This window comes from Chelonoidis abingdonii, chromosome 19 (genome assembly GCF_003597395.2).
Source record: "Chelonoidis abingdonii isolate Lonesome George chromosome 19, CheloAbing_2.0, whole genome shotgun sequence".
In the NCBI taxonomy this organism is placed as follows: domain Eukaryota; kingdom Metazoa; phylum Chordata; order Testudines; family Testudinidae; genus Chelonoidis; species Chelonoidis abingdonii.
In genome coordinates this window covers 40864733-40883368 of record NC_133787.1, presented here as the reverse complement: position 1 = coordinate 40883368, position 18636 = coordinate 40864733, and the positions used below count along the sequence as shown (strand labels likewise).

The 18636-nt window shown below is 43.6% G+C and overlaps 1 protein-coding gene across 8 annotated transcripts in view; it reads right to left on the bottom strand.

Annotated features, from left to right (window-relative positions):
• NFAT5 (nuclear factor of activated T cells 5) overlaps positions 1–18636 on the bottom strand; it is a 174445-nt gene that overhangs the window by 120469 nt on the left and 35340 nt on the right. Inside the window, exon 1 of one of the 8 annotated variants that reach the window (XM_032802657.2) lies at positions 10276–10377. The exons of the other annotated variants lie outside the window; for them this stretch is intronic. The gene's annotated coding sequence lies outside the window, so the exon portion shown is untranslated. Of the gene's footprint in view, positions 1–10275; positions 10378–18636 lie in introns of those variants that run through there. 8 annotated transcript variants of the gene reach the window in all.

Here is an 18636-nt window from a genome sequence, read left to right as displayed (position 1 = left end):
TTTGCACTGTCACTTGACGTGCTACCTCCAGGCCCCATTTTCTTTGACGGCAAGGGACTCCAGAACCCTGTCTTGTTGAGCCAGACATGCTAGCCTGCTGCAACACAGAGCTGGGGTCTGAACCACACCCCCAAAGCTGCTGAGCTGTTTTCAGTTAAGTGTGCAAGTACTCCTGTCTCCAGCACCCAGCTCACAATGGGATCCAAACCCCAAATAAATCTGTTTTACTCTGTATAAAAACTTATACAGGATACACTCAAATTGTCTGCCCTCGATAACACTGATAGAGAGATGCACAACTGTTTGCTCCTCCCATGTATTAATCACTTACTCTGGTTTCAAGTAATAAACAGAAAGCACAAAGTAAGTTACCAAGCAAAATAAAAGAAAACACTCTAGTCTAAGCCTAATACATTAAGAAATTGAATACAGGTAAATCTCACCCTTACAGATGTGCTAATAAGCTTTTTTCACAGACTAGACTTCTTTCTAGTCTGAGCCCAATCCTTTCTGGGGTACAGTTCTTGATAGTTCCAGCTCAGGTGGTAACTAGGGGATTTCTCATGATTGGCAGCCCCCTTTGTTCTGCTCCACCCCCTTTTATAGCTTTAGCCTAAGGCCGGAACCCTTTGTCTCTCTGGATCCCCACTTCTTCTAAATGGAAAAGCACCAGGTTTAAGATGGATTCCAGAATCATGTGACATGTCCTGTGAGACCCCAGCCTTCATTCTTCCAGGGCTGGCCTGCAGGTCCCCAGGAAGGTTTGCAAGTAAACAGAGCCATTCATAACCAGTTGTCCTAGTCAATGGGAGCTATCAAGATTCCAAGCCACCCTTAACGGCCCACACTTTACATAATTACCATAGGACTTCAGAGTAATACTTCATATTTCTAGCTTCAGATACAAGAATGATACATTCATACAAATAGGTTGAACACACTTAGTAGATTATAAGCTTTGTATTGATACAAGAGACCTTTTGCATAAAGCATATTCCAGTTACATTATATTTACACTTATAGGCATATTTCCATAAAACATATAGAGTGCAACATCACAGCAACATCTATATCAATTAAGTTTTTAATGAAGATCTACCACTGCTGAAGGATCAGGACATCTCCAACAGTGCTAGCAACAGTGGCAGTGCTAGCATACATTGCCCATCGCATTTTCATCACCATGTCACTCCCAGATTCTGTGTAGATTGCACAGTGATAAAAAATGCTGAAAGCAAGTTTACACTAGTGCTCCTACCATTGCCAGCACTAGCAGAAATGCACCACTGATACAGCAACACCGGCAGACATTCACAGAACTTTCAAGTTTACACGAGACTATTTTATATAGCCAGACACAAAATCTTACTTCTAGTTCCCATGGGCTGCATACAAAAGTAGCAAAACCTAAATCAATGCAGCTCATGAATGCATAGAGAAAGTGTTTGTCTGTCTGCATCCCCACCAGCAAACTTTGTGGCTACAGTTTACCACGGATGGAAGAAACAGTGCAAGCTGCACTGTAGACAGGATTTGAACATTTTGGGTTAGACAGAGTGATTGTAAAGAAGCCTAAGTCATGATTATCACTACAAAAAAGTTTTTTTCCCCTCCTGCTGCTAAGAGCCCACCTTAATTGATTACTCTCATTATAGTTAGTATGGCAAAACCCATTTCTTCATGGTGTGTGTGTGGTGTGTGTGTGTGTATTTTCCTATTGTATTTTCCACTGCATGCATCCGATGAAGTGGGTTTTAGCCCATGAAAGCTTATGCCCAAATAAATTTGTTAGTCTTTAAGGTGCCACAAGTACTCCTTGTTCATTTCATGTTGGTTACTGATCAGCTATCAGATGTGAACAACATGTTTTACATGGACAAAATGGGAGCTGCCTCTGTTCAGAGACCAGGCAGGTGAATCCTCTTGAGAAGACCACAGGAGATATCTGTATTAATTTTATAAATATTGTGTCTCTCTCTATTTGTTTGAGTACTGTGGTATGGCTGGTTCTATAGAACCCTAAGGACTGAATGTCAACCAGAGTTTTTCCTAAGTTTCCAGAATCTAGCAAAGGCTCTAATTCACTTGCCTGGTGCACAAACGGACAGTAAACTAAGTCCACTGTTGGGAGGCTACATTTGACCATCACTGGAGAAAAATATACACCAGTCTGACCACATTTGGGAGCCCTGCTGTACAGCCAGGAGATTTTTGGGTAGGAACTCTAGAATGAAGGAACTTTGAAATGGATAGAAGACAGCCTTTTTCGTGAGGGACACACGTGTTCACACTTTCACTGATGCGGGAGAGAGAGGGAGAATTCAGAATGTCAGAGTCAAAAGCTGTGGGGGTAGAGCCTAACCTGACCAGCTCCAATATGGGGAGGAGGAGTGCCTGGCAAGCAAGGCTACGGTTAGGTAAAACACTATGCTTGTATGCTTGTTTATTTTATACCCTTTTCTCCCTGTTTGTGATATTATGATGGATAAAAAAAAAATACTGTTTTTTGAACAAATTCTGCCACTACATTTTCACACTGGTCACAGGCTCCCAGATGGAAATCTAAGCAAGGGCCAAAACCCATATGGACCTTCTAGAGACATGATTGGTAAAGCAGGGGGTGCTGTTGCCTCATCAGTCTAATATAAAATTGGGGTGAATCTCATGATTCTGCTCAAAGCAGCACAGGTGTAGGCACATCACTTGAAAAGGGTACCCATTGAGAGGCAGAGAGGCCAAAGATACAGCTTCATTCCCTGACCCCTTGTTTCAGTTTTATTATTTATATGGTAATCAGTGAAGAACAGCAAGCAAGCTTCTCACTTCCTAATCCCTTGCTTGCCTTCACACAAAGTATTTTGAGATCCTGAGATAAAAATATGCTATTTATACATCCAAAGTGACTTTCCATTTTATTCAACTGTGTTATATATTTGTTTAAAAAATTTTTTAGTTCAGTTGTGTCTGCCCACTCTAAAAGAGCTGAAACAGAATTCATGACAAAAATAAATAAATAAATCCAACCAAACCAAACCAACGGGGCTCTTTAAAGAAAGGTTGAAAATGGCCTATTCTGAAAAAATTAATTCCTTTACAAGTTACAAGGATGACCAACTCTCTCCTGCAAAGAATGGTTTTATTAAACAGAAATAACTTGAAAACTAATCTCCGTTTCAGTAAAATTTCATGTGTACTCCCAACTGTTGAAATTATTCTTTTTTACATGGTCTTCAGCTTGTCTCAAATTTTAGCTTCTACCTTATTGTAAAGATTTTATGCTTCCTAGATAATTCAGATTATATGTCATTTTCCTTTGTGCTTAAAAACCAAGATCAATGTTTGAGGCTAAACATTACTATATATTTAGTTTATTACAAACATTAATGTTTAACAAACAGTATTCACCAGCACAATATGAGAAGGTATTCAGTGCTGGCACAGAGTCACAGAGTTGAAGGCGAGAAGAGTCTGCTCTCTGAATGTGTGCTCTACATTCTAAAATATTTTAAAAAAGTGAATGATACCATACATGCTAGTTACAACGAACACATCCATGGCTCCAACTATTTTTCCATTATATCCTGTGCCCACATTCAGGAGTGAAAGAAAGGAAGAGTGAAATGATTGTGCATGCATACCAAGCTCCCGGGGCAGGATTTCGAGTAATCTCAAATTTCAACTTTCTCCCTTCATTTATTGACAATACTTAGGCAGAATTCAAATGAAGTGAAAACAATGTTGAAAATCAAGACTATTTAAAATCCTGCCTAGCAAGTCTGTTTTGCACAATATTCAAGCTTACTTAGCACTCGGACTTTTTTTTTCATTGTAGTTAACTGCTCAGTAGTAACAGGACGACTTAGTAAACAAGTCAGAGTCATAGTTAGAACATGGTCAATTGTTAGACAAAGCTACTGAAGTGTGTTATATAGATACAGTATATGGTACAAACTATGTAAGTATTTGTTAACAACAAAATCATTATAGCTCCATCTCATTTCCACATTTGAAAATTTCTCCAGACTACTGCTACTTCTCATATATGCACATGAAGTATCTATTTAGCCCCATTAATATTAGGTATAATCAAGGAGAACCATGTTAATCAACCTGAGAAATCTGTTAGTCTGATAGATGTTATATCAGGAAAGAACTGTACGAGGAAATGTTAAACTCAGATTTAACCTGTGTTTGTTTGTTTTTTTTGCAAAACGTTTATCATCTATTAAGATCAAGTACTTCCCCAAACATGCACGTACATGGGTCCCAAGAAACAAGTAGGAGCCTAACAAATGCATCCCAGGGGAAATTTGGTTAAAAATCTCCCTTCTGGACTAGAGACTGAAACGTTAGTTGAACCAATAGGTTCGCAGTCTTGTAAGAATGAATTGTACACTGTGTCCACAAAAGCTATCTAATGTTGGGTTCAGGACCATTGCAAGTTTTGCACTTCGGTTGCATTCTACCCAACTGCGGTTGCACTGTCCTCTGCATATCTAACCTACACCTCTTGGCATCACTCTCTGAGGCAGTTGCTGCTCAGCAATTTCAGAAGGCCTTTGGAATACCTCAGAGCATAGGGCAATTGTGAGAAGAGATGTTTCCTTGTACATTTCCCTCCACTGGGAATCTCCCATAATTCCCAATACCATGTTCAGGTTGTTTTTTTTCAAAATGGTGGCTAGACTGAACAGTCAGCTCTCTTCTTGTTCAGCAAGAAAGGTTTCTGCAGGAGCTTTTCGACAGACATCATAGGTAGGGCCCTACCAAATTCATGGTCCATTTTGGTCAATGTCAGCAGGATTTTTAAAATTGTAAATTTCATTATTTCAGCTATTTAAATCTGAAATTTCATGGTGTTGTAATTGTAGGGGTTCTGACTCATAAAGGAGCTGTGAGAGGCGGGGTTGCAAGGTTATTGTAGGTGGGGTTGTGGTACTGCTACCCTTATTTCTGCACTGCTACTGGCAGGAATGCTGCCTTCAAAGCTAGACAGCTGGAGAGCAGTAGCTGCTAGCCGGGAGCCCAGCTCTGAAGGCAGAGCAGCCACCAGCAGCAGCGCAGGAGTAAGAATGGCATTATATGGTATTGCCACCCTTACTTCTGCACTGCTGGCAGGGGATTCCTGGGTCCCCAGCTAACAGCTGCCAGTCTCCAGCCCCCCAGATCTGAAGGCAGAGCAGAAATAAGAGTAGCAATACTGCAACTCCTCTAAAATAACCCTGTGTCCCCCTGCAACTCCCTTTTGGGTCGGGACCCTCCAATATGAGAAATGCTGGTCTCCCCAGTATAGGGTAAAAGCACACGAAAGACCAGATGTCATGGTCCATGACACATTTTTAATGACCATGAATTTGGTAGGGCACTGAAATGAGACAGTGAAAGGCATACATGCCAAGAACCAAGCAGTTGCACAATTTACACTGCAAAAAAGGTGCACATCCCCCACATAGAAACCAGCTCCATGCAGTAACTGCACAGGATAATTAACAGCCAGACTATTACATTTGGGTCTGGATCACAAGTGCAGACTGGTGGGACAGTGTTGTTCTACAGACCTGGTTACTGCAGAACTTCAGGATGAGAGACAATAGCTATTTGTATGTCTGTGATGAGCTAGCCCTTACACTGCAGCAGAAAACTACAAGTATGAGTGTCCCATTCAGCATGAAAAATGAGCACTGCCCTATGGGAGCAACCTATCCCTAGCAGTTACCAGTACCAAATTAGCATCAGTAAGTCCACAGATGATGCTATTTGTCTGACGGTTTGCAGAGGTATGTCTACACGCCTAAACGGACGGTGTAATTTCCAGCTCAAGCAGACATACCCACACGGGCTTTGATTGACATTGCATGCTGAAAATGGAGTTTAGCTTCTGTAGTGCAAGCAGCTAGTCACTAAGTATGTGCCTAGTGTCTTAGACAGGTAAGTACATGGGGCAGCTAGCCTCCTCCCCCGCAGCTTGTGCTAACATCTCTATGCTCTATTTTTAGCACACTAGCTTGATCAGAGCTAGCCCCAAAACTTTCCTGCAGCAAGCCAGAACAAGAACCCCAGGAAGCTGTGGGGAAGTTTTGGGGCTGGCTCCCACTCATTGCCCTGACAATGCACATAGCCCTAGTCCCCCTGCACATGCAGCCCCAGAGAGCACAGGAGGGGCCCAGAAGCAAGGGCCAGAGAGTGGAGCAGTGATCAAGTGCTGTCCTGCAGGAGCGGGAGCAGCAGGGTGCCCAGCTCACAGCACGGCCAGGGGAAGGATTATCCACAACATCCTAGTGGCCAGGTGATGTCTTTCGCCTGGCAGCTTTGCTTCCTGCTCTGGACAAGTGAGGCAGAGCAGGAAGGGGGAGTGCACTCAGTCAGGCAGTAATGGCGCTTCCAGACACAGTGCTGGTTGCCTGAAGCACTGCTCCTCTGCCACCAGGAATTCCAGGATATATCTGGAGGACTTCTGGGACCTGAGTTAATGCAGGGCTGCGTGCACACAGGAAAGCAATAGGGCTCAGACCTTAGGTCCCAGCTTAATATGGGTTTAGGACCTTCCAGCCCTGCAGGGTCCTGGGACCTTGGGGCTAAGCCCTAGGTTAGCATATTTGCAGTATGAATGCAATGGGAATTTGGCTTGAGCCCAGGCTCAGACCCGTACTTAAAATGCTGTGTAGACATACCCATAGTCTTCATGGGAGCAGGAAAAGCTTGAAAATATGAACCCTAAAGGCTCAAAAAAACTAGAAGGCAAATAAATACAATTTACTTAACAGTTTGTGATTTGGGGGAAGATGGGGACTGACTCATGATTATGAATGCTTGAGGTTCACAATACTTCAATTATTGAAAAAGACATTTGGACATAACTCCATGAGAGTGGGGTAAACAAGTGCAATGATTAACAGATAATTCCACAAGTTAAATGTTATGACCCCACTACCCAAGAATGTGTTAGTGGCACACCAATTTGAATGCTACATCTGCTTAACACTAAGGCATTATAAAAAGACAGAAGTAATTTGCTTTAGTGCACAACCACATTATCAGAAAAACTGTTTGTGATTTCAGCTAGATAAGCACTAGATGCTATGACAATGTCCCATGCTAAAACCTGGTGTAATAGGTACAATATAATATAAATGCATTAAACACATTGCCAAAAATCTTCTTATTTACAATGTTTGGATTTACTTTTAGAAAAAAAGTTTTCCCTGCTTCTCCGCCATTTTAAGTCTAGCCACATGGAATGCGTCAGGAAGCCACTGTGCAAACTGAACGAGGCATTTTCCCCATAATGGAAAAGAGCAGCTAAAAGCAGGAAGAATTTACCAGTACTGGGTATCATGACAGGAACTAAATGGTGACACTATCCTCGGCAGCCACTTATGTCCAGAGGATGGCGCAGAGATAGTGACACTGCTACCTTCATGAAGAAGCTATATCCACCTTATTAAACAATACTGAAGGTAACATTAGTAAAAATCAGAAAGCTTTTCTCCGAGCCACCGAGCATGCATCAGTAGTACTCTCTGGTATATTTTACAATAACTGTCAACATGCTGCAGAGTGATACTCATTTGCAGACCCTGCCTCCTCCTACCATACCAGGTCAGTTGTCATCTCTGGATCCCTGTTAACAGATTCTGAGATCCTGGCAACACGTTCAGAATTTCTAGCAGAGCTCCATGACTCCCTAATCCCAGGGCCAAGTTAAGGGAATTTGCAGCCCTAGCCATACTACAACATGGGGCCCTCTGTGGCTCCATCTACCACTTGGAGTGGCAGTGACTTGGAATCCCTTGCTAAACTCAAAAGAAGCCAGGGTAACAACAAAAGGCCCCCTTCTTGCCTCCCTGTCAGGAGAGCAGCAGCAGTCCTCTTCCCACAACCAACAGCCTGAGAAACAGGAGTAACAGCACCCACTTACAACCCAGATGCAAGGGTATCTAGGTGGATGGGTAAACCAGACTCACTGCACTCTTCCTCGGAGACACACACACACACACCTTTGTTGGGGCACTGTTGGTGGGGAGGCCCCGCAGATTAGCAGATCTTAAAGTTAATATGCCAGAAATGAATGGGGTAGTTCATGTGTCTCAGAATTATTGTCTGAGGCTACCTGCAAACTCAAGCAGCTGACTATGTAACTTGCACTCAATTCACATTTAAAGTTTTGCTTCCTAACCACGAAAAAAGAACAAACCCAAAACATACATATTTTTTAGATGAGACACTGATGTAACTGCAACTCTAGGCTCTGGGACTCTAGGCAGAGGCTTATCCAACTTGCACCTTAACGAGTACTGCCCGGTCCACCCAAACACCCAGGGTTTTTTTCCCCATCATTCACCCATCACCATAAGGTCACAAGACACTTTTGTACTGTGACAGCAATTCTAGATACGTGGAAGGCAAAGTTACCAGATTTTGGGCCAGCTCCTCAGAAAATGAAGAGGCTTCCCATCTGGAGCTGAACTACTATTGGTGTCCCTGGGCTAACTGTACTGCACCGTAAGTCTCTTGATTTTTTTCATGGCATTGCTTACTGTTCTGCCAGTTATGTGGCCACCTGGTCACACAGCAGGGTACTGCATATCACTTTGCTCAGCTAACCCTAGATCTCTCCCTTTCCCTGAATCAATATTAGTCCCAAAAACTAGCTTCTCACCAGCTCGGAGTCAGTTCACAGGATTGTTTCCTTTGGGCATGATGGCAATGATTTAAAATTATTTTTAAAAATATCCACAGTGAAGCAATTTGCTTTAAAAGTAGTGCAAAACTGAGCATCACGGTGTGTGCACTGGTTCTTGCACTACTGACTGCCAACCACTTGACCTTTGAGCAGTGGTGTGCATAAAATGGATCAGAGAGACCACCTTGCAGTGACAAGAGTACTGTGGGACAGTGCTGAGAAGACTCTGTCCAACTGGGGCTAACATGTCAGTGGTCAACATCCATACTGATGCTATACCTCTTCATCCAAGAGCAATAAAGAACCATGCTGAACCCAAGCTGAAAAATAGCAGAAAATTCACACCATCCAACATTGTTTCCACAAAACAGTAGCATCTAATTAAATAGTGTATGTAACATCTTTAACTTACAGCATTTTTGATAAGTAAAAGTAACCAAGTTATTAGACAGCAATGCTTGTTGAACAAACTAATAGTAGATGGTATGGGTCTACTCTACAAGTAATGGGTCTGGCTTTCTCCATTAAAACAAGTGTTATGAAAAGGTCAACTGGCTCAAATTTTTCAAGAGCTGCTAAATTTTCAAAGGCCAAGTTTATCACATAAAAAATTAGTTAAGGGATTAGCTTCAGCAAAAAGCTGCCATTGGAGCTGATCACAGATATTGTTAAAGTGAATAAATTCTTCCCATTTGGCTGACTCAAAGATCAAATACAACTGCACGTGTGCTGAGTAATTGTATTAAAGTAGTGTTTGCCAGCTCTATTTTCATTCAAATAGAAGCCTTGTTTTCCATTACCTTTTCCAATTCACATTACCTCTGTATACACTAGCTAAAACATCTATCACCTGTGCACTCAAGCACCGCCATCTGGCAGAACCAGATCTCAATCACAGTTTCTAAAACAGCTGAAGGGAATGAAATTCTTGAAATTGTTTTCTACAGGAGTTCAGAGGTACCCATTGCTAACAAGTGTCTGCAATGAGTCAATTTTCAAAAGTAGAGGAGAAATTAGGATTGAAACAAGATATACTGTGTCACTTCAGATTACTGTTATTTAGATTGCAGTAGTGTTCAAAATGTGTTAGGTACTTTCCCTAACACACAGGAAGGGAAAGTCCCTGTCCCAAGAATGCAGCAATTTAGTATATAGCTTTAAAAGAATGGTTGAATTGGATTTTACAAAAAGTAATTGGTTCTGGTCACTGTAAAACAGGATACTGGACTTAATGGACCAGGAATTCAATGCAAAGGATCACAAAAACTACCATAATATAAAACAGACACTATTCAAATTTGCAGTTTATCACTTCCCTGCAATGTAGTACTACCAGAACTACTACTGATTTTTATGTCTGTGTTTGCTGTGCGGACCTCCAGGCAAGGTGGTACCAACACAACAGGTCATTTCTGAAGGGACTGCAGACTAAAGATATGGGTGCTTTTTTTCCTTTCCCTCTGGCATTGTTTTTAATTGCTGGCACAGGAATGTGGCCTGCAATTTTGGCAGGGAGAATAATGTAGCATGCAACTAAAAAGATAAATGTATTTTAAGAAAGTCTCTGAGCAGAGCTTTATTTCCACACATACCTTCTTGAAATGCAAAGCTCACCCCCAATATAAGAGACTTCACCTTACTCTCTAAATGTTTCCTTGGCACGTTTCAACTTGTCTGCATGTTCTGGATATTAAAAGCCAATAGTGAATTACTGTCTATCTCGCTCATGTTCACTTGAAAAGCAAAAGATAGCCTTTTAACTCCACTCCTGTTTGGAAAACCAAGATAATTTTTATTGTACCATCTTAAAACTTTGTAAGTGATCTGAAAGATTTTTTAATTACTTAGAAAATAACAATTGTGTGACTTCAATGTTCACCACATTGATAACTGATGGATGGATTGACCGCATCCAAATGAAAAAGATCGGTAATTCACACTACGTAATGTATTATGTAAAACTTTAATATTGAAGTATATTTTGGGATGGCAGATTTATAATACAGAACACTATTCATCCATATATATTCATAGTGTACCACCATTCAGCAGTTTCTACACATTACACCTGAAACATCAACAACTTGTCATAACAATGTATGTAAGGGATGTTGGGAAATGACAACTATTTTAGCTTTTTACGGTTTCTCCGTTAAAATCAGACATTACCATACAGCCTTAAGCTAGACATGAATGTTCAATTCAGGATCACTGTCATTCCTCCTGAGGGCATTCTGCACCAAAAAATTAAAAATTCTGCGCACAATACTGAAAAATTCTGCAAACTGTATTTGTCAAATAAGTGTGGAGGCTCCAGCATCGCAGTGGGAAGCACAGACCACTGGCTCCATGAGGGTGGGAGAACACTGTGCAGCTCCCCTATACGGATGCAGCGGTGAGGCTGCATCCAACCCTGACACAACACTGAAGAATGCTGTGTATAGCCTCTGAGGAGAAAGCAAAGCAGGCCTGCTCAGGTATCCTGATTTATAATATTAAAAAAATAATAATATATATGGAGCTATACCTCATAGAACTGGAAGGGATCCTGAAAGGTCACTGTGTCCAGCCCCCTGCCTTCACTAGCAGGCCCAAGTACTGATTTTGCTGCCCCAGATCCCTAAGTGGCCCCCTCAAGGGCTGAACTGACAGCTCTGGGTTTAGCCGGCCAATGCTCAAAGCACTGAGCTATCCCTCCCCCTGGGGACCTATGACAGGGTATAGAAACCCCGTGCTGGAGAAGGAGGAGTTAAGGACCCCTTGCCTGCCTGACCAGGCATGCAAAAGCTGGAGGGAGAGCTTAAAAAGGGAAACAAGGAGTAGCTAAATTGCCAGCCTTCTGAACTCCTAGGAAGGAGCTCTTGCTGCCTGAAGCTTGGTGATAATGACCTGAAGAAGCCTGCAAAGGAGGGACTCATGACTGTCAGAAACTTTATTTTTGTGTTTCAGTTCTTTACCCTACGGGAAGAGGGGCACTGAGAGGAAGCAATTCTAGGAGGCAACTGGATAGCACAGCAATGAGCAGGGGCTAGCTGCCTACTATTGGGTCCTAGATTAGAGCCTGGCGGAGAGGGTGGACCTGGGCTCCTTTACCAAGCAACCAGGATAGATGTCTATCCTTCAGCAAAGAACCTAGAAGAAGACCCTGATGATACAAGGGTCTAGACCCCATGCTCCCAACCCAGGGTAAAGCCCTGTACCCCTTGCTGACTTCTGAAGACTTCCACATTACTAGACTCCTTATACGTATCCCGAAAAGGGTGGACTTGAACATGTGACCTGGCCAGAGGGTTGACTCACTAAAAGGACAGACCATCAAAAGGGCCAAGCTATCATGAGAAAGTGGGGAAAAAGCCTGCCCTGCCCACTAGGTGGCATTGGTGGTGAGTCGTCCCTGTCACAGAAATCCAATGTAGGCAAGATACTGTGCAGTCTGGAAAAACACCAGTTAGGAGGGAGACAGACAAGGGTCTCCCATCAAAGAGATATGATGCTAAGGAGCTGAGAGCATGTGCCCTTGCTAGACCATGGAGAGGAAATTCAGGTGCAGTTGCCCTGAACTGTGACACAAAGATACAGCCCCCAAGCCAGATCCAACATACTTGATGTATTGGGGCTCATGTAGCATTTTCATAATTTGCAGAATCTCAGCTTTCACTTAAAGCTTCCAAGCATCATGGCTGCAAAGACAACCTTCCAAACATGAAGTAAGTACAACAGATGCAGTGTGCCCTAAATCAGAACATAAGCCTAAAACAATGACTTAGAGGTGAGACTTTTACCCACCTACATTCTAAAGATTATACCACTTTAAATTTAAACAAACTCTTTCTCACTGCTTGTTTTAGTGATGGAATGGAAAGGGACAAGAAGGGAAGCCCACAGGTGGGGATTGAGAGTTTCCTTAGGGAAGAAAATGCAGAAAAGAAAATTGACAAAGACAGGGAAGAAATGTGCCACAAAACTAATGATATCCCTGAGATACATCAATTATATTTTCACACTCTGGCCAGACGACATACTCCCTCCCTACCACAATTTCAACAACCATCACAGCCACACATCCATTAAACTCTCTGGAACACTCCCATACTAGCATCAAAACTTCCTGGGCACCACAATCAGCTTCAACAATGGAACCCGACAGACAACTATATACAAGATACCCACAGATCACCACACCTACCTTCTTAGATCCAGTAAGCACACCGAATGTACAAAGAAATCTGTTGTCTACAGTCAGGCACTCATATCACAGAATATGCTCCAAGGAGAAATGCCATTTCCGAGATATATACCTTAACACATTCAAAATCGCCTTCACAAAACAAGGACACTCCACCAGGGAAGAAGATCACATCATAGAGTGGGCCACCCAAATACTCTAAGGCCTGGTCTACACTACGCGTTTAAATCGATTTAAAGAGCGTTAAATCGATTTAACGCTGTACCAGTCCACACTACAACGCCCTTTACATCGATATAAAGGGCTCTTTAAATCGATTTCTGTACTTCACCCCGACGAGAGAGTAAGCGCTAATTCGATATTAACATATCGGATACGGTTAGTGTGACAGAAATCGATGTTATTGGCCTCCGGGCGGTATCCCACAGTGCACCACTGACCGCTCTGGACAGCAATCTGAACTTGATGCAGCGGGCAAGTAAACAGGAAAAGCCCCGCGAACTTTTAATTACATTTCCTGTTGCCCAGCGTGGAGCTCTGATAAGCACGGGTGGCGATGCAGTCCCAAACCAAAAAGAGCTCCAGCATGACCGTAAACGGAGATGTTAGATCTGATCGCTGTATGGGGAGACAAATCTGTTGATCAGAGCTCCGTTACAGACACGACAATGCCAAAGCGTTTGAAAAAAAAATCTCCAGGATACACAGCGCTGCGTGACAAGCGTAACGGGAAGCCAGAGACTCAAATGGCGCTAATGGATGGAGGGGGTACTGAGACTCCAGCATCCACAGTCCACAGCAGTCTCTGAAAAAGTATTTGCATCTGGCTGAGCTCCCAATGTCTGTAGGTTCAAACACAGTGTCGCGTGGTTCAGGGAACAGCTCCTCAGTTTCTTCCCCCCCCCCCCCACCAACGTGAAAGAAAAGGGAAGAAATCATTTCTTGACTACTTTCAATGTCCCTTATGTGTACTGAATGCTGCTGGTAGAACCGCGACGCTGCAGCAGTGAAGAGCAGTATCCGCTCCTCTCCCCTCCCCCTCCCCGGCGTAGACGGTGCAATAGGACTAGTAGCCGTCTCTCATGAATATCTAACATGTTGACACGAGGCCAACATTGCTGGTTACTCCCATAGATGGACAGGAACGGCTATAACCAGCTTCATCATAGCAACTGGGGGTTCATAGCCCCTCCCTTTCCCTGTGTAAGAAAAGATTCTTTACTGCCTGGACTGTCATAGCAGCAGCTGCGGGCTCCTCTCCCCACACCGTTTAATGTCCTGCCTGGACTATCATCGGCCAGGAGGCTGCCTCCCCTCCATTTTATGTCATCAACACGCAGTGTTTCTTATTCCTGCATTCTTTATTACTTCATACAACAAATGGGCAGGTACACTGCCATGGTATCCCAGGAGGTTGGGGGAGGAGGGAAGCAACGGGTGGGGTTGTTGCGGGGCACCCCTGTGAATACTGACAACGGAGCAGCTGTGCTCTGATACATTGGTCCCCTAATACCCTTGCCCTTATTCTAGGCAGGACTGACTCTATTTTTAGAAACCATAAGGAGGATTGACTCAGTCCTAGTGAGTCATCCCAATTTTGCTTTTGCGTTGCGCTCCCCGGCGATTTCAGCCAGGGGCACTCATGATAGCAGCGGACAGTACAGAGGAGGAGAGAGAACCGCATCTCATTGCCAGTTTTTCTCCGCAATAGACGGTACAGAACTCGGTAACCATCTCTGCTATCATTGCCAAAAGCAAATGAAATGCTGCGTGTAGCGCTGGAGTATCGCCTCTCTCTCCGCGGCATCCAGTACACATACGGTGCTGGAAAAAAAACAAAGCTGAACGGGCTCCATGGTTGCCGTGCTATGCCGTCTGCCAGGGCATCCAGGGAAACGGCGCGAAAGGATTGTCAGCTGACGTTTTCCCGGAGGAAGGAATGCCTGACGACATTTACCCAGACCACCCCGCGACAATAATGATTCAACCCAGAATTCCAAGGGGCGGGGGAGACTGCGGGAACTATGGGTAGCTACGGAAGAGCTACCCCACATGCAACGCTCAGAAATCGACGTTAGCCTCGGACCATGGACGCACAACGCCAATTACTGTGCCTAGTGTGGCCGCATGAAATCGAATTTATAAATATGTTTTATAAACCAATTTTAGCTAATTCGATATTATCCCGTAGTGTAGACGTGGCCTAAGAGAACCTACTCATACAGAAATAAAACTCCATCTGACTACACACCTCTAGTTGTCAGCTACCACTTCACACTGGAACCCATACAGGTATACAAACAACTACAACTCATTCTCGATGGGGAGTGCATCCTCTAAGAAATCTTTCCTGAATCCCCTCTTCTGGCCTCAAACAAGCCTGACAGCGTCTCCAAGCTCATCAGCAGAAGCAACTCCCACAAGACCAGGACACACCAACTCAAAGAAGCACCGACCCTGCCAGAACAAGATGCAAATCCTGGAACCTATCTCACTCCTACAATACTCAACAACCCTCTACAATATATTTTTAAGATCCATGGGTCCTGCACCATGCCTATCATAACATGCGATCCGCCTCATCCAGTGCACTAAAATGCCCCACAACAACGTGGGTAAAACCAGACAGACAGTCATTCCACTTTCGAATGAACTCACACAGGAAAATGGTAAAAAAAGAAGGGCATCCTATCACCTGTGGTGACACTTTTCACAAGCAATCACTCCATATCTGACCTTTCAGTTCTATCTCAAAGGAAACCTCAAAAACATTTTCAAAGATGAGCCTGGGAGCTTAAATTCATAACTTTGCTGGGCACTAAAAATCAGTGTCTTAATAGGGACACTGGATTTATGAATTATTACAACAATCTGTAACACACTATCCCCCTTTTTTGTCTATGACTAGAGGGGTGTTAGAGGCCACTTAAGCTTGAATGGTCCTTAGAATACATGCTAACTGCTATGCTAAACCTCTGTTCGATGTTGTATTAGCTGTGACACCCCTAGTACCTTTCTCAGCCCTGAAGAACTCTGAATAGCTCAAAAGCTGTCTCTCTCACCAACAGAAGCTGGTCAATAAAATATACTACCTCACATCAGGGTACGTCTACACTACGGGATTATTTCCGATTTTACATAAACTGGTTTTATAAAACAGATTGTATAAAGTCGAGTGCACGCGGCCACACTAAGCACATTAATTGGCAGTGTGCATCCATGGTCCGAGGCTAGCATCGATTTCTGGAGCGTTGCACTGTGGGTAGCTATTCCGTAGCTATCCAAGTTCCCCAGTCTCCCCCGCCCCTTAGAATTCTGGGTTGGAGCCCAGTGGCATGTGGGCAAAAGTCATTGTCGCGGGTGGTTCTGGGTAAATGTCGTCAGTCATCTTCTCCGGAAAGCACGGCAGACAATCATTTCCTGCCCTTTTTTCCTGGATTGCCCTGGCAGATCCCATAGCATGGCAACCATGGAGCCCGTTCAGCTTTTTTTTTTTTTTTTTCCCTTTAAGTCACCGTATGTGTACTGGAAATGCCGGGAACAGAGGCGATACTCCAGCGCTACACAGCAGCATTCATTTGCTTTTGCATGATAGCACAGACGGTTATCAGTCGTTCTGTACCGTCCGCTGCCGGTGTAATTGGCAATGAGATGACAGTTATCTGTCTTCTTTACTGTCTGCTGCTATCATGGTGCCCCGGCTGAGATCGGCCGGGGGCACAAAGGCAAAACTGGGAAATGCTCCCGAGTAAATCCCTCTTTTATGGTTTCTAAAAATAAGAGGTCAGTCCTGCCTAGAATATGGGGAAAGCGTACTAGAGAACCAGCGTATCAGAGAGCATAGCTGCTCCATGTCAGATCCCGCAGAAAATTATGAGCTACTGCCATTATGGGGGGGTGCCCTGCAACAACCCCACCCGTGCTTCCTGCCTCCCAACCTTCCTGGGCTACCGTGGCATGTCCCGGCCATTTGTGTCATGAAGTTATAAAGAATGCAGGAATAAGAACAGTGACTTGTTAGTGAGATAATGAAAGGGGGAGGCAGCCCGCAGTGCTATGACAGTCCAGGCAGGACATTAAGCAGTGCGGGGAGAGAAGCCCCAGCATGCCGCTACTAATACGTCCAAGCAGGACAGAATCTTTTCTTTACACAGGAAAGGAGGGGCTGATGGAGCTCAGCCCCCAGTTGCTATGAGAGGACGGTTACCAGCCGTTCTGTACCATTACTGGGAATGACCGGGAGTCATTCCTATTTTTACCCCAGCGCCCCGGCACTGCTCCTGAGCCAGCCAGGAGCACTCACGGGCTGATGGTGACGACGTATTCAGTCATATTTACCGTCTGCCACCGGGGAGGGGAGAGGAGCGGATACTGCTCTTCACTGCTGCAGCATCGCGTCTACCAGCAGCATTCAGAGACACAGGGTAACACTGAAAGAAGTCAAGAAATGATTTCTTTCCCTCACGTGGGGGGGGGGTAAATTGTCCAAGCTATACCCTGAACCGACGCCAGACAATGTGTTGAACCTACAGGCATTGAGCTCAGCCAAGAATGCAAACACTTTTCGGAGACTGCTGTGGACTGTGGGATTGCTGGACGTCCTCAGTACACCCTCCCTCCCTCCCTCCATGAGCGTCCATTTGAGTCTCTGGCTTCCCGTTACACTTGTCACGCAGCACTGTGTAGCCTGTAGATTTTTTTTTTTTCCCAAAACGCTTTAGCATTCGTAGCAAATAGCAGTATGCTATGGATACAGTACTGAAAAAGTCTATTTTAATCAAAGCAGGGGGGTAGTCCTTAAGAAAGAAGTATGAATAAAAAAAGTTTACCAACCTAAAGATCCTACATGTTCAGACATGTTCCTTTCATCGTCTTCAACGCAGGTTCTCCTGAGAGAACACTTCTAATAGTTGTTTCCTTTGGGAATCGGGTCTTGCATTTCTTCTTCAGTGTTTTGCCATTTGCCATGCGTGGCCTGTCTTACCCCACAGGTAGAGAACTTAATTAAATATTCCCAAACTCGGTCTCTTTTATACTGTTTAGGTTACTGCCATTATATAATGTTCCCTCTAGTGAGGAATGTATGGTAGATCTCAACTCAGATGGCTATACTCAGAAAGACCTCCAGACTTCCGGATATTGCTGCTCAAAACGGATTCACTTTTGTTTCTACGCCTGTCCCTCCCTTCTCACGTTTATCTCACAGACTTTCTCCTTGTCCAGATCTTATTCCACCCCACAATCATTCATTGAACTTTTTGAACGTTGACATTTAGAGAGAGGTAAGGGGATGACTCTGTATACACAATTTTGGATGAGGAACAATAGGGTTGAGGTCTGTTATTTCTCACCTCTCTGTATTATTTATTTAAAACATTTTTGCTGTTAAGAAGCATGTTATCTCCGAGACACCAAATCCACAGTTGGAGAACTGCAAAACTAACCATCTGCTGTTTCTTTCTTAGACTGAGCACTCAGTCCACTGGATAGATAGAAAGTTAACCTAAATAATCTATACAGAAGCCCTTGGAACCCCTAAAATTGGGTCCCTAATCCATGAACTATGGAGCTCATTTACAAAACTTTTCGTAAACATTACATGATATATTGTTTTGTACTATAGAATTAGAATTTATAATCCCTATTCCATCGATGAGAGATCTTTGAGCTATAATGTATCTTAATTAAAACTATCTTGAAATAGGTTTTTTCCTTAAAAGCATTTTATTCAAAATATTCGATTAAATAAAAACTCATTGATTTTTAT